This window comes from Lepeophtheirus salmonis, chromosome 1 (genome assembly GCF_016086655.4).
Source record: "Lepeophtheirus salmonis chromosome 1, UVic_Lsal_1.4, whole genome shotgun sequence".
In the NCBI taxonomy this organism is placed as follows: domain Eukaryota; kingdom Metazoa; phylum Arthropoda; class Copepoda; order Siphonostomatoida; family Caligidae; genus Lepeophtheirus; species Lepeophtheirus salmonis.
In genome coordinates, this window is record NC_052131.2 from 34025301 (window position 1) to 34043499 (window position 18199).

The 18199-nt window shown below is 29.8% G+C and overlaps 1 protein-coding gene across 5 annotated transcripts in view; it reads right to left on the minus strand.

The window, feature by feature from the left end:
• The window catches only part of LOC121125699 (band 7 protein AGAP004871), a 430618-nt gene that overhangs the window by 42645 nt on the left and 369774 nt on the right, over nt 1-18199 (minus strand). The window lies entirely within an intron of this gene.

An 18199-nucleotide genomic window follows, 5' to 3' on the forward strand; every position in this document is an offset into this window, starting at 1 on the left:
GCGAGCAAGGAGCACTATCTCTCAATAGATATTTTGTCAATAAAAGTTACTGATATATAGTTTTCTTTTTGATTTATATACATGAGGGTATAAAGATCAATTAGGAGCGTGACCTACACTTTGAAAATTACTAATATATGTATTATTAGAGACACAAATAAAAAATGCCTCCCGGGACGTGTAAATAATAATACAACAATTATTTTACAGTCCACATTACTGCCTCAGTCACGAGGTTTAAATCATTGACACTGTTGGAAGGTTTAAAGTAAAGAAATGAAAAAACGTCCTGAATAGGTAACAGAACATTAGTACTGAGGAATTTTCTTTTCCTTTTTTTTGTCTTACATACCGGGATTGTATATTTTTTTACAACCCGTAACTATAAAAGGTAGCACTGAATAGCGTGCTCTGCTTTGTTAATTACGATATTTTTGTTTTCTTATTGGTTGGAAGCTAAACAATACTATGAAAGAAAACTTAGTCAATTTTATTGTATAGTTTCATGAGAAGAAAAAAAGAAAAAAATGACTGGTCTCTGTTCGTGTATAACTAATGATTCCCGACTATATAATCTATATAGAATAATTGTAGTGAGGTTTTTTTCATAGTTTAAATAAAGTTAGTTCTAATCCGACCAATTAACGTTTGTAATACTGATTACAATAAAAACAGAAAAAAACATCGAAAGATGACGAAATATACATTATATTTTACATAACTATGTTGCAAGCTATTACTAATAAACATAAAAACTATACAAGACATATAAATATGCTTCATGCAATATAACTAATGATTAATAATAAGTTTAATAAGTTTGTCAATTAATGTCCCCGGACAATTTGCCCATAGCCATTTTATCAAATGTTCATTATTTATTCTCTACTGAATAGTGATGGGACGATTCCAAAAAATAAATACCAAATCCGATTTTTTAATATTTTAAATAATGATTGGCTGTTAGGGTCGTCCACATATACTTTGTTTTGAAATTTTTTGAAAAAAAAAATTCCAAATCCACAGTTGTTCCCAAAAAAATATTTTTTTGGAGAAAATTTTCCAAAATATCACAGCTGTTCAACAAAAAAAAATTTAACATCGCCAGTTTTTTTACAAAAAAAATTTAAAATTAAATTTCTAAAATAAATTTTTTTGAAAAAACCAATTGAAATATAAATTTTTTTTAAAATACGAAGTTATTCACAGAAAATAAAATTTTTGGAAAATAAATTGAAATATTAAATTCTATTGAGAAAATTAGTAGTTATTCACAGAAAATTAAATTTTTTGAAAATAAAATTAGTAAAATTAAATGAAACTTCGAATATTAATTTAAAAAAAAAAATTCAAATATTAATTTAAAAAAAAAATTCAAATATTAAATTTTCTAGTAAAAAACATCAATTCCTTAATTTGGAGGAGGGGACTATTTTTTTAATAACTCAGAAAATGAATAAGTAGTTGAAGAATCGGAATTGCCAATTAAACAATATTTCCCCAATGGCAAATTAAAAAAAAATATACAGTTCTAAAATTTTCAATTAATCGTCCCATCACTACTAATGAAGGTCTAATTTACACTATGTATTAAATTTACTCCAAATACTTTATTAACAAACTCCAGAGTGAATCATATATTTATTAATACTCGTACTTCTAAACTCTCATTAATTTCAAATCGTGGGAACGACAAAAGTGTTGTTCTTTCATAACAGAAAAAAACTATTTATAAATATATTCTGTAGGTACATGTTTCCATTAAAAAAAAATATATATATTAATTATTCCGATATCTTTTTTTTAGTCGGAATAAATGTCTTTTAAGGAAAAAAAAAAAAAAATGCTCTTAGTCATACTCAAATATACACGAGATTTTTTCCCCAGCAAAATGGCTTTCGACTAATTGTAAATGAACCAAAATTTAATGGTTTAATGTACTACATATTATATCTACTGTGAAAAAAAGTTTGATAAATCTAAAATCGATGGAAACCTTTTCAGGATTACATATATGTGCAACATCAATAAACTTACAGTTTGAAATCGATATTTGATGAACAACTTTCTTCATAATTTAATTAGCAAGTAATTTTTATTTTATACATTCTGCTCTATAATCAACGAGATTGTAAGTTAATCCTCATAACCTTCTCTACTTATATATACACTATATAATTAATTTATGTTCAAATCTGAATCTACAATTTCAACTATAATGATATAAGTACATGAGAGGTACTTGAAGACTTTTCAACAGAGCTCTCCGCTGATAGTTGAATGTCTTGTGAAGGAATATAGATTGTATGAGTTCGTAAATCAACCTTGTGAAACTTCTCTATCACGGGTAGGATAAATACCAGACCTGAGAGCAAAATGGGAAATTTGAGTTTAATATTTAATATATTAGTAGTGTTGTTTTGAGAGCCCGGACAACAGTGCATGGAATGAATTTGCAAGTGGGGGCTTGATTATATAGTCACAATTTTATTATAGAGGTATTACATTTGTCTAAAAAAGTATCATTAAGTTAGACCAAACATGAGATGACGTAACTTCCTTAATTTCCCACCCTTGTACCAAACAAAATTGTCCTTAATAAACAAAACCCAATCCTAAATACACAATCATGAATATTTCTTGGACAATTGTCAGAATTTTTTTTTTGCAAAAGAACAATTTGACACATGACATTTCGCCGAAGGACAATTTCGTGAACGGACATTTCGCCAAAGGACTATGTGGGACAATGGCTAAAAACTGTTATATATTTTAATAAAAGTTTAAATTATATCATGATAAGCAGTTCTGTGAATTAATGAGTTTTCTTTTGCAGAAAAATAATTATTTATTAATTATATTCATTAAATAAACCCAATACAGTAGTATGTGGTTCGAATGTAGTTGAACTCTTTACCATTGTTGTACTTTAAATAATAAACAAACACGGCAGCGATTATACTGGAATTAGTACGAATTAATTTTCTGCTATGAATTAATTACTCGACATTATGGATTATTCATATTTGAAAATACTCATGGATTGAAGAACCATTTCTTGCAAGAGCAATGACCTTCCAATCGAGTACTAGAATTAACCAAATCAGATAATTACATACATAAAGTAGCTGTTTCTTTAGTCATTAATTATGTATATTATGTATTTAATTTGTTCAATAAATGAATTAATTGATGGAATTAAACACTGAAAAATAAATTTACATGAAATTAGTTTTACAAAATTAATAAATTTGTATTTAGATTCTTATTCTAAATAGTAAATTGGATTGAAGGAATATATAGAGTTGTAATATTTATATTCTTGATAAATACCACTTAGGACAATGATTTCAAACGGAGTTTCAAATTCAAATGTTATTGTAAAATAAACTTAAACATGTTTTGAAGGAGGTTGTTATGATTCTCATAACTTAGCTCTAGATCCATTGGAGGTATGAATTCACAGTCCTAGATATACAACTTCGAAAATTTGATTCTGTCATGCTCGTACGGTAAAGATAGTAATAATAGTCTTTTTGTGCTTATATAACACGGTGTTACCTCGCCAACAAACAAATACCTTATGTATTTTGTTGTGAGCTGACGATTTCCTCCTCTTGCTTGATCCATCATGGGTATTTCATAATGCCTTCTTTTTGATAAATAAACACAGTAATAAGTCGTTCAATACTTAGGCTCTGGTTTCAAAAGGACAGGAATTAAATTTTTTGTAAATCCCTCGTCGAATATATATATCGGCCAAAATATTTGACGAAATATTGGCTATCACATAGAACTACAAATTTATAGCTACAATTTTAACAGAATATTACAAAGCAATAGTACAAAATAATATAGGTACCTTGAAAACTGCCCTTGAGAAAATTGTTATGGAATAAAATTACCCGGGAGAAAATTGCCAGTTTTTTGTTGTAACTTTATTAATAAATCAAATAAATAAATAAAGAATGGACAACAATCCGATTTAATGTTTCAGGAGCATCCTGAAAAGTATTGGCCATAAAATGTAGATTCAATGGAAGAAGATCCATTTTTATATATCTTGGCGTGTATAATATAACAGTTCAATAACGGAGGTTTAAATAAATACTAATCTATAAATAAAGGATAGTAAATGTCCTTTCTTTAGAATGCGTTTTTAATGCTATTAAAGTTCTTAAATGATGCAGAACATTCCCAATGATTCTTATAAATAGTTTAATATAAATGAAACATTCATTACTTAAGGTATTAAAAAAAAGTAAAGTGCATGCATAATTCCCAAATGTACCTAGGGTATACATTACTTAAATTTAATATACCTTTATCCTATAATATGTTATTTTCTATAGTAGCAATTATGTCTCCTTTAAAATTATCTAAGCTCATTATAGTCGATGTGCCATAAGTTGTAATAAAGTTCATGTATAGGAATATAATTGAATATATTCTTAGGGTAAATGACGTTATTTGTAGTAGAAAATGGGAAAAAAGATATCGCATCGACCATTAATCTACTCTTGCTAACTAAGTGGTTAGACAAACTTGTTGTCTTAAGTAGATTCAAGATATATATGAATTTTTTTTAGCGCTCAAGGTGCCACTTTATACCTTAGATAACACAAATGACATCACTTTATCGTATTCAGTGACGTGTGAAACTATTCCTTTCCTTTGCAAACTTCACCTTGTTAATTTCAGTTAAATGGGGAAATTCATGAGGGCTGTACTGTTAGTTATACAGGGTAGGGTGTTAAAGTAAATTTTTCCCGTCAGCAAAAACCACACTTTTTGGTTCATAAATTCTAAATCTTACAGACGGACTTGAAAAAAAATATATTTACAAAAGTGGTTGGGAAATCACATGGGTTACATCTTATTCGATATTGTTTCCATTAGAAGCATCAATACGGGGTTTGAAGCTGATACAGGCTTTCACAATTATGTCCTGATCTTGGAGATGCTGCACTTTAGGACAACCACATTTCGGAAGAAGCTTTCATTTGTGATGGCCTCGATAGCAACATGTATTTGGAATGATTCATGCATCTACGAGTATAAGTCCAAATATATGAAGTCCGTGAGCAAAGATTCAAATAACATATTCTGGTATATTATTAAAAAAAAAAACCCAAAAATTAACATGTATACTCTAAAAATTTGAAAAATCTTTGGGAATAGAGTAGCTTAGCTGTCATGACGATTAATTAAATTAGCTGGGAGCAGATATGAGATAAAGAAAATGCAGGCAAGCACTACTCCGTATCTAGTAGCGGTATATTGAGGAATTACAGGGATGTCGATCCTCAATTCTACTCCGACTACAAGAATCACTTACTCCTATAGCTCCGCTACAAATTCTATTTGTTTGTCTTTCTCCTTCACGCACTAGTGATTATTTTATACTTATTGTTATCTCTTCAAGAATAAAATAATTATGATAACATCTTTGGTTAAAAAAAACAAACAATTTATATTCAGGTAGTAACTACAAAAAGAGCAGGATCTTAAAAATTTAATATTTTTGAAACCTCTGTGAATGAGTCTCACTCTGACCATTCAACAATCTATAGGTTCACTTTCTATGCTTATAAATTTTAAATAAATATTTAATCATGAAAATATAAATAAAGAAAAAATAAAAGAATAAATTAAGGGTGCTCAATGATTTGTTTCTCTATTGCTAAACAGCAAAACATGGATAAGTTTTACTCTAGTTGAAGCGATAGTTGTTGAACAAATGGAAATAAATGTTTCTCTAAAGACTACTAAAATTTAAAAAAAAAAATAATTTTAGGCAACATGCATGAAATAAATAAAGTTACCAGATTTATAAATATGGCAGATTTCAAAGTAAATCCCTATGTTTATCCAAATTAAAATGCCCTGTACAATACAAAACTTTGCCAAGGTTATTTGTTTGATTGTTCTTTGGGGAAAAGGTCTATGTGGCAGAAAAAACATTTGAATCCTCAAACGTGAGAGTTTAATAGGTTAAACTAACATTAAAGCGTTTTCACGTGACATTAACATTCTGAAAGTAAAGGCATGAACAATAGAATTTTATAATGGGCAATTATCCTGGCTCACATATCGCAATAGGGAGCTTTTTTTCCATTATTTAATAGCTATTAAATATAGTTTTCTTATGATTTTTTTTGTTGGATATTTCTCTATAAAAACAGCAACATGACGTAGATTTCGATCTTTTATAAAATTTGATACGTCAGTTCAATCACTATGTATGTGAATAAAGAGTTAATAAAAAAATGCTCATAAAAAGTCGTGCTTTATTTATTTCATATGGTAGGAATTACATAGATTTAATGATACATATAACGGCGTTCCCTCACAAACAACAAAAAATACACTGCATTTTATTGTCAGCTGTCAATTTTTCTGCCCCTCCCCCCTCGTATCAATTTTCAAAATTCAAATTCGCTCGTTTTAAGCTCTTAACAAATACCAACAATCTGAATAATTTTCTAATAATTCCATAAATGGAAAAAATTACTTGTTAATTAATTGTTCGTTGTTTACTAGTTGTATATTAGCTTGGTTAAAAAAAACGTTCGAGAGTCTTTTGGAAAATAATACAACTCCCTGAACCATAATATTTTTTAATACCATACACTTTATTTGTCCATTCAAATTCAAAAATTGTATTTGGACAGCAAAAAATAATGTATTTTTCAATAGAATCTTCTTTCAACCTTTAAAAAAAGAGGAATGACAAAAATTTCGCTTATTTGTTCTGAAACTTTGCTACACACTCAATCGAAATTTCTTCACGATACTGTTTTTGCTCATGTGTGAGCACACGTGGTATCCATGATGGACATAGCTTTCTTATGTCAAAAATTTCCGATAATAAGCAAGGTACAACTCTTTTTGAAATTTTTACAATGTCTGGTAGCTTACATATTTCAGGTACCGATCGACCAGTACCGCTTTATGGATTTTCTTCACAATTACTGAAGTGTTCACCTCAGTTGTTCCACCATGACGATGCTTGTCTTGGCAGCTCGTACGGACTCGTTTAAACTTAGATAGCCAAAGTTTTACTTCTGAATATAATCTAGTTCAGTTTTTTTATTGTTTGAACTAAAGTCCTTCAAATAAAAGTATTGTATCAAATAATGATAACCCGTAATAACATCGATATTTTTAGACTTCTATCTTTTATAATTCAAAAAAATTATATTCAATACAAATGATTAGATTTTCTTCATTTTCAAAGCCATTTGATGAAGATTCTATTAACATTATTTATTTTGAAATTCGTTCCTTTTAAAGAGACTATAAAAAAAGACACGTCATACACCTATATCAAACAAGAATGTTTCTTTTTATCTCTTATTCTGATTCGTCTAAAATTCAGAATATTTGCTACTTTCATCTCTTGCACAGTTCATTGTTATCACGTCTTTCGACTAAGATTAATCTAATGTAAGTTAATAAAAGTAACCTTTCGAACCGGATATGTATTTTTCTTTAGAAGAAGCCAGAAACATAAACTATTAATTAAAACCATAGTTTATAGTATTTGAAGTATAATTATGCTCTAAAAAATTAATAAAAGTTATTTTGAAATATAAATACAGAACACTAATTAGCTATCAAATATTATACATTTTTTTGATCAAGGTTCCGTAAATGGTGAACATTATTTTTATACATTGTTTTTGTTTACTTTTTATTCCAAATATTGTATCTCCTCTATCCTTTTTAGTCTTTTTTAGTTCCTTCAATTTAACAAATATATGTCATCACAAAAACAATCTTGAAAAAATAATTAAAAAGAGGAAAAAATCCCTATTTGAAACATATTTGAATAAATTATAGGCTTTGGTATTCAAATTTATTAAAATAATTTAACACAACCAATAACTTTAGCTATAGGTTCAAACCTTTTTTTGATTTAAGATACTTTGGCCTCTCAAATAAAATCTATAAATTTCTCATTTTTTTAAATAATATTGTGATCAATTTTGGCACAGTTTAAGAGTGCAATTTGCAGTACGACCAAAGGCTTAATTAATAAGAAGAATTTATTGTTTGAAACTGACGATAATTTATCGAAAAATATAAATGTAATTCACACTCAATTTTGAGAAAAAATATTCTCACTTGCTTTTGTGTTGAGGTAGCACATATCAACTCTATACTCACAGCAGATCGTCGCTTTTGAGTTATGACACAATTTCTAATTCCAAGATAAACTCTTTTAAGTATTTGCCATCAACTTTTCTTTAGTTTGTATTTTTTTTAACAAGCAATTTTGACTATTTTGATAAAAAGTGCTCTTATAAACTTATTCAGTAATAAATACTCTAAATGAACTCAAAGAAGGAAAAATTTTAATAGCTACATTTAATAACCCTCCAATACGAGAATATTAAAATTCAGTATGTGTGCAATTTAAAATATCGATACATATGCATGGATTTCTTTGAATTTTAAAATCCATTGATAATGCTAAGGACAATTAACAAGCTATCCCTTAATAACAATGATGATTAAATTCTTTGATTTAATTCTGCTTATAAGCTATCAAAAGTTATTATCAACATCTTAACTCTCAAGTTTTTTGAAAAGCCATTATTTTTATACCTCGGCTCTGGGCTATGGACATTTTCCCTTATCAAAACCATCAATAATGTGTTATATTGAGATATACTGGGTTGGGAAGCAAAACGTTGACTGACTGACTGATTTGAGAAAAATGTCAATAATTCTATGTTTTGATAAATATTTTGAATTTTTTTACAAAACTTTGAGACACGACCTTTGTGAACATGTTCACTCAATATGGCCACCCTTAGCAGAATTACAGCTTCCAAACGGCGGCGGAAACCCTTGCAGGAGCTGATGATGAATTTCTCGGACAAGTTGTTCCACTCTTTCAGAATGGCATCCTTCAGGTAGTCCACGTTTGGGTGAGATGTCCAGTTAGTCTCCCTCTCCAAAATGTCCCATACAGAAAAGTTCAACGGGTTCAAATCCGGTGAAATGTGATGGCCACATGTCCTTTGGCCAAAAATCACCAATGTTGTCGGTGCAGAACTTTTTGCATTTGGCCGATGTTTGTGAGGGTGCACCATCTTGCATCCACACATAGTTGTCGTTTGGGTAGGTGGCCTGGAGCTATGGGAGTATGGTGAGCCTCAGCATCTTTTAGTTCAGTCTTCTAGCCGATTTTCTCCCCACCCTTAAAAAAGAAGGGAGGTATTTTCTTACCGTCTGATGCCACGACCTCCAGGACCATTGTTTTGGCCGGATGTTTTGTACGTAGCACCCCCTTGACCTCCTCTGGGGATCTCCCAAGCCAACAGTCGTTCCGACGGTTGTAGACCTGGTCCACGGTGAAAATCTTCACGGTAATAATTAATGTAGTAATTCAATTTTATTTTGGTTCAGTCTTACGCAATTTTTTCTTTAAAAATTTTTAACCAATATTTTGGTCCAGACCAAAACTTAAGACCGTGAGTCCAAATTCAAACCATAGACTGAAATTTAGACCGGAAACAGAAGTTTCCTTTTTTTAAAAAGGATGCAGGCATAATTTTGTTTTTCTTTTAAAAAAAATTATGACATATGTCTAGATCAAAGCCAATTTTTTCTTGGACACCGTTCCAAGCCAAGTTGGATGACATTATTTAAAATCATGAGGATCTCAAACCGGTCCAGGATTTATAGATAGAAAACCAACACTATTGATTATATCAAAAAATAATAACCCAATATTTCATGTATGTATCTAAATTAATTAATTATTAATTCGCACGTAAATATAACTTTGTTACCCTCGGATATAAATAGAGTAGAAAATATAATTAAAAAAAATAATTTCTAAAGGTCTTTATACAGGATTAAAAATAAAATAATATCATCATTGTCCTAAATCATTCATGTTGAGTCATGCATGTCTTTGTGTAAGAACCAGACCCATATTATTTAATGAATATCAATAATTAATCTTAGAAAAGCTTCTATTCAATGACAATTTTTGTTTCCAAAAAAAAAAAAAAAAATATTAAGGAAACATATGTTTGCAACTCAAAAATTAGAGAGGAGCTTTTACATACGATATTTAGGATAGGTATGGTTTGATTATTTCTTAGGAATCTACGAATTATTTTCCTCAAATTTTAGTAATTCTTCCTTTCAAAATGAAGAAATTCTATTGTATACAATGTTTATTGTTTCGAGGAGAAAAAATGGGACCAAAAAAATTAAATATATTTTTATAAATTTTAAGAAGCACATTATCTTTTCAGCATTTTGTCTCCCAAAAAAATATACATTTAAACCACAGAAACTTGTAATTTTGAAAGGGAGAGTTGTGGAAGTTGAAAGGTTATAATTTTTAGAGTCCTTTTAATATTAATAAATTATACATTTTCTAAACACATTGCATAAGAGTACAACTATGGTAGTCGATATATTAGGAAACTTGCGTTAACTTCAAAAAAAATTCTTTGTTTTACTTTCCATCATTCATGAGTGTAATTTAAGAAATACAACCCTAGACGAGCTGGATACTTTTTGTAGTTGCAACTTAAACAGGGCTTATAGTTCCAGAAACTGCTATAGATAATTGATCTTTAATTTTTGAGGAGGGTACATCTAATCATAAAGTGCGTGAGCTATTTGGTAACAGTGAGTAATACTGAGGAATTGTTGAAGCTGTATATTCTGGATTTTAAAACTTAAGCAAAATCATTTGAAGCCTGGTTTGAAGAAAAACAGTTTAGCTATCAATACCTTCATTTGATTGACTGTAAATAGCTATAGTAGGAAGGAAATAAACACAAATGCCACTCCATATTTAGCATGGCCATAGGTAGTAATTATTCCATTGGCAATCCTTGATTTTTCCCTAAGTACAACAAGAAATTACAGAGGGGGGGGGGTGTACCCAAAACTTGCAGTAGCATGATTAAATTACTTAAAACCTTATTTTAACTGCACCAACGAATAATAACCCAAAACCAATTTGTGATAATTTTAAAAACTATATTTAGCTACATTTCTTATTCAATATGTCATCCTTAACAAGCAATAACAGCCTTCACATCCTGGTGAGCAGATTGGAAGATTTTTATGGTGAAGACCCTGTCCATGGCGTACCGCAATTAAAGTGAATAAAAAACTGATGAATTGGATGAGAGTTGTGGCTGACATTCTTCTCCAAGAAGCCTCAAATTGCAACGTCAGGACTAAAGCGGGGCCACATAGAATCAGGCCATGAGGCAACCATATTGTTGCTGCATAAGCTTTAGTTCTTTTTGGCTGTATGGTGCTGTAATTGACTACTGCCCCATGTTTTCCAGTGGGGAAGGAGATGCCAACGGTCTCTGCAGCCCTTTCGGCACATGTGTTGTCTTTTTAGTTGTGTCTCCGATTTTTTTACACTTAAAGACATGGGATAAAAACAAAACTTGTTTATTTTTGTTTCAACTGTAGTTTAGTTGCGTAATGAAAGCTTGTAGTTTGAAATAACGAGGATAAAATTGTAATTATATGATACTGTAAGTTCTTGGACCCCACTCCGTACACAAATCACTTACCAATCCTCTGTCACTCATTCACAAGCATACTAACTCATAGTTATACTTTATACTTATATGTTCTGTCGTCCAGAATTAAAGAATAATGATAGCATCTATACAAAATTAACAAAATACTGCTCTCATTGGCAATAAATAAAATGTGCACGTAAACCAATGCTTCGAATTTACAATTCTAACGGTTAAACTCACGTTATTTATTATTTTTATAAATTAGTTTGTGATATTTGAAGGGTGTGTACAGAGTAGCACAATTGGCTAAAAAAAATATATATTTATAAAGGAAAAAAATCCGCTAATTCCTGACGAGAGGGAAAAAAATCATTGTAATCACAAGAAAAATCCTTACTTCTATCAATGCTATGATAGTAGGTTTCTGATGATGAAAATTCTTTTGTATTTTGACAACAAAGAGAAAGCCATTAAGTATGATGCATATTTTTTTAAAGCGATATCAGTATATATACTTTAACAATATAATCTGCATAACTTTTTTCTTTTGTACTCTCGCATTTATACATACATATGTAAACATATGTATGTCTCTAAACCCTGTTCTATCTACCTATTGTTGTAAACAGGATTCAATAAATGCTATGTATTTTTTATTTATACTACTACTAAGGAGTAGAAAATGTTTATCTTCAAATTAATCCATGTATATAATGAAGAGATTAAATATGGAGTTCTCATTAAGAAATATCGTTAAGTCATGATTTTGTTTGCTGTAACTAGGGATTATCAGGGAACTTCAAACATTGTGCATTTTTATGAAAACTTGTGTTTTTTTTTTGGGTTGCTGATTTAGAATCTGTATTTTATAAAAAAAATGAAATTCGGTGGTGGTGCTACTGTTTTGCACTATTCACTTTCAGGGAAAAGCTCAACCTTTGAGCTTTAGTAAAAATGGAAAAGGTTTTTTTAAAAGAAAAGTCCTGGATAAAAAGTCCCCGGACTTTGCATTTAGATTTTCTAAAGTAATTATTTATCTTAAGGTCTTCGATCTCATCTCTTGTTATTTTTTTCTTTCGAAATAAGTTTAATCCCAACATCAACTAAGACTATTTACACCCCTACAGAGTGATGACCTAAAACATTTACTGACATTTTTATCTGTGTTATTTTTTCCCCGATGTTTCATTACCTAACCAAACGACAGCTTAAACAAAAATCAACAATATTAATAATTTTTGTTTGATTCGGTGTCTCTATGTCGTGTAGAAAAAGTGAGGAGACCTCCTAAAATTACAGTTTTAAATAAGTGTTGTTGATTAAATCTTAAAGCTCCGATTATTTTTGAATAGCTAATAGTCTAAACCTTTGATTGATGTACATGTTATACACAAAAATTATGTATATGTCGCAATGGAGGCAAGAAGATCAATTTAATCGGCGTCGTGGGGACCACCTCGGACATCCTGAATACCTTAAACACCAGCAATGCCACGGTCTGTCGCGTCAGAAGCCGTTTGGTTGATGTGGATAACCTTAAGGACAAACTCAAGAGTGGAAGAATCACCAAAGTGAAGCCTGAAGACTTCATGGAGACCTTTTAAGGTCAACCCAACGATAAGGATGTCAGAGTAGGCAAAAAGAAGAAGTTACATCGGTGTACGTCAAAAAGAACCCTGTCTTCAGCGATGTCAACAACTCTTGAATGATCTAAAGCTCAACAGAAACTGGATAATTTTTTTCTCTGATGAAAATAACTTTACCGTTGACTCCGTCTATAACAAACAAAATAATCAGGTGTTATGCTTTGACAAGGCTGACAACAGGATCAGGACAGTCACTAACACAAACATCCGACCTCTGTGATGATGTTGGGGGTGGTGGCATCAACTGGAGAAAAAAATGCATCGGTATCACGTCCGACTACTTGTTGCTTATCAAGGAAAATGTGGTCCCATTCATCACCAAGACAATGAAGAAGTCCAACATGGCTACTTACGTATTTCAGCAGAAAGGAGATCCTGCCCATACTGCTAATATTGCACAAGAGTGGATGTTTAGCAACATGAGCTTCTTGTCCAATAACCTTTAGCTCAGCCCAGATCTGAATCCAGTCGATTACTCCATATGGTGGCAAATTGAGGGGAAGGCCTGCAAAATCCATCACCCGAATATTGAATTCCTGAAGACCTCCGTTATCTAGGAGTTGAGGATTTCTCTAGCTGGAATTGCCGACCATATTTTAATGTACGAAAAACAAACAAATGTGACGTCATATTATACCACTTTTGTCTGCTAATATCTTTGCTCGATCCTTCGTGCATCTTGTTGCCTCTGTGTATTTCTTTCTCCTTGGGTATGTAAGTCTTTTACCTACGCCTAATGTCGTAAAAAAGGATTTTTACAACTTTCTTAATATAATAATATACTGTCATCCAAAGTAAATCAATTAACATATGTAATTTAAAAACTTTGCTGTCTAAAAAGCAACAATGGCTTTATGAATATATTATACTTATAAATTAATTAAAAAAATATATACTACATATTAGGATCTAAAGTAAAATCTCTTACTACGAAGATGAAATAATTCAAGTAAAGAAGATATATGCTCCGAAAGTTTGTTTATTATTAGGCCAGTGTTTATATGATGTATTAAATTTATTTTATACATATTTGTAATTCACATGAAAGTTTGAAATTATTTTTGCTTTAGATAATGTCAAAATTCAAATTGAATTGAATATATCGGTTCTAAACTGATACATTATTTGATTATGTCAACTTGAGATTGAAGTTTACGAAAATTAAATTGGTATTCAGGTTTTCCTTTTTTTTTTTGAATTATACATTTCCTCTTAATAAATTTTATTTTTTATCGGTGAATGGCTACCTATCTATTGAGCATTGGGGGTTATAAACTCCAAGAATCTTTAATCTGATCCTATTCAATGATCTATAATACGTATTTTGTAAGAAAATATAATTAACTATGTCTTTCGAACTAATGAAATAATTTATATTACCTGTAAAACTAAATTTTGGAGTAAAAAGAGCTGATTCTCAAGTAAAATATACTTCTTTCTTTTTAATGTAAAGTCATAAAAAAACAAAAGACCTGACGACGAAGTGAGTCACGGAAAACGATATTTTCACTCTCGTTTAAGGGTGAATGAATCCAAAATATATGTTCATATATTTATTCATCATATAGAGTGGGAGCCTTCATTGTCGTAAGCTGCCAATCTGTTCGTTGGATTGTATAGGCTGTCCTTGCTTGTGAAGGAGGTCATACTGAATAAATAGTAAATATACACAGTATAATAAACTTGGTCATCATTCTACGACATGAGATTAACAGGGAATATTTCAGAATTAGCTAATTTTTGATAGGTTGTGGATACAATTGGTTGATTAACTCCAAAGAGATTGGTGTTTAATTTTTTACAAGAAACAAAATGAGACTGATTTGAATTTTTGACTTTATTGCTATCAATGTTATTTGAGAATTTCTCAGTATGTACACAATCTTAAAAGTGGGAGAGCCATTGGACTAAAATACTTTTTCATATTATGTGTGTACTTTTCCTCACATAATTAAATAGACAGTTAATAATAATATCCTTTCTCAAGAATGATTATCATCGGTTATCCATAAATAAAATTCTAACTGTGAAGAATACATTATTTTAGAATAATAAATGGTATACATAAAAAATTCTATAAGAAAATAAACCGAGCCATATTTATAATTAATTATTATATTTATGTTTACTTGATTAATAGTAAAAATTTTCTATATCAAAAAAAAAAAATTCAAAATTAATACACCTTATAAAAAATATGAGTTTATAAGATTTGGAATATTTATATCAGTAATTTAAATAATTTGGCAAATACAGTTTTTTTTCTAAAAAAAAAACAGAAAATTGATGTTATAGAGGTAGTTGTATAAAGAATGAGGTGTTAAAACTTATCCACTCAGAATTTCTGTAAAAAATTAAAATTGCATTAATTGAATATATTTATTAGTGTTGGGGTTCAGTCTGGGCTTGCTTCATTATACAATTATTAGAAACAATATCGTATTTGATCTGTTCTTATATAATATATTTCTTAGAAAATACATTTAAGGAAAATGATTTTTGGAGAAATAAACAAAAAATTGGAAATTTCAGTCAACAGTCTAAATTTTGATCTTAAAAAATAACTTAAGACATATAAAATAAGGTTTTTAAGAAATTGAATTAGTACCCAAAATGTACTTGTTTTTTTAATTTTTACCTAGTTTACCCTTGCAGGATGGTAAATTTCTTAAGATCTTAAGCGTTATCACCTATAAAAGTTGCAATTATTTTTCTTATCAGTCTTCTCTACTCAGTTTCTTCCTAAAGATAATCAAAACTATAGACTATCTATTTTTTATCCTTAACAAAAATCCCATTTGAAATTCTTGTTTGATCTGTTTAAGCTATCAACGGACAAACTACAGCTTGCAACCCGAATGAGGTTCGGCAAATACTTTTTTCGTGGTTCGTCAAAAGACTACTATGAAGTTCTAAAAACGTATTTAATTTGAATTTTTAATGTTGAAATTATTTGAGATATTATACTATAAATTACTCATACATATAGTTATTTTTATTGTTTTATTTCTCAAACTTTTCTTCAAAAAGAGAAAGACAAGAGTTTTATAATTAATTAGTCTTGAGACAAATTTACTCCTACTGTACGAATATTGTTTATTTAAAATAGTCATTCTTTGCTTGACAACAGCGAAATTGTGTGCAGTCAATCAATGCTCAAAATACTCATAAGGAGGTAAGGAAAGTAGAACATTGATAGCTGACAAAAAACATCAGAGTTCTTGATGATTTAAAGAACCATTGTGAAAAATCAAGTGATTTCGAGTTTTGTACATTTTAAATATTTCTTATTAATGTGTTTTCGTGTTATTTCACATAAGCTTTTTACCCACTTTGGAGTTACACTATGGGCGCTCAACTGAGATTTTTCAAATTGCTCATTGCTAAGAGTTCTATTACAAAATCATTAATTTTGTTCAATATTCTTAGCATGCAAGTGCTTTTTTTTGTCAGCAACTTTAGCAACTTGTTTTGTTTTTTAAAGCTGTCATCATTATTCTATAATTATTGGGGGAATAACATCTTATTAAAAAGTTTACCAACGAGTGTTGTAATCATAAATATGCAAAGTAACACTAAAAGCTGTTGAGGAGTTTTAAGGATAACTCCATGTTTGAGGCATAGGATTGAGAATTGAAATATAAGTTTTTCCTATGTATATCCTTGTTCGATACAGAGTGAGATTTTTTTAATTTTCCTTCATTTAATAGCTGCTTGCTGCTAATTTAATGAAGTGTCATGACAGCTAAGTTCTTCTCCCCTAAGATACGCGTGTGTAATCTCCTCTCCACCAGTGTATGTGACTATAAGGCTGCGGAGATCGTGGAAATCTATATCCAGACTGTTTTGAACATCAATAACTTCATTACATCCCCATACATAAAAAAAAACCCTAAAATTCTGTAGTAACAATAGGAGTATCTTTCTAGCACGCCTGTATATATCCCTCCTCCAGCCCTGACTTGGACTCTTGGACTTTGCAATTTTGGTTGTCTAGGAGAATAATGTCTCCAGCACCTCTCATCCAAATTTGGATTCGTTCCGAGCAGTCATCATGACAGTGTGGTACCAAGTGGACACGGCCTCCATCATCAAGGACTACAATTCTGTTCACCGGCATGTGAAGACTATTAATGCTTCTGAAGGAGAACATAATGCTTAAAAAATATAGCTAAAAATAGTATTTAAGAACATCAAAAATGGATATTTAGTTGTCTTATCTTGATTCTTTTAAAAAACAGGTTTTTTTAAAAGTTGGTCATGATACTGCAAGTTTTGGGTACCCATTATGAATGTATATGGTAAAAAAATAGCGATAATTGACATAACTTTTAATTTTTTTTCCATAGATTGTACATATATTAAAATATTAACAGATATTTGCATTGCCAATTTTTGAATGCATGCCAAAAAAAAAAACCAATAGCAAAAAATGCATTAACAACTGAATAATAAAAATAAAAAAACCAGTTTTTAGTAATTTTTTTAACACATCTAATCAATTTAGTACAATTATGATAAATAAATGTATTAAAAAGTTATACATAAAAATATATTTTTCGTAATATATAATGCAATATTGTTGCAAATTTGTAATATCATATGGAAAAGTTAATATGAAAAGCTCTACTTATTGTAAAAAGCATCCATTTAAGAAGAAATAATTTATTTTTATATATATTTTTTTTTAAGGAGGGATTTAACTCTCTCAGAAAAAAAATAATTCTCAAATGTATATTTAAAAATTAAAATAGCTGTAAGCAGTTTTGTTTGCATTTTTATAAAGAGATAGATATTTAGCTAGTTGCTTAAGTTTTCTGTATGGATAAATGGAACATTTAATTGGGAGCCTTTTTTTATGACATAGTCATTTTAAAAGTAGTCCATCTTGGGAGTATTTACAAGCAAATTAATGAGAGTTAAACACACTCCTTTCTTTTGCCAGAGAAAAATGATGAATATTTGCCATGTATTTTGATTTAAAATAGGACTGACTATCGTTAAATTTCATTTATCCTGGATTTAGCT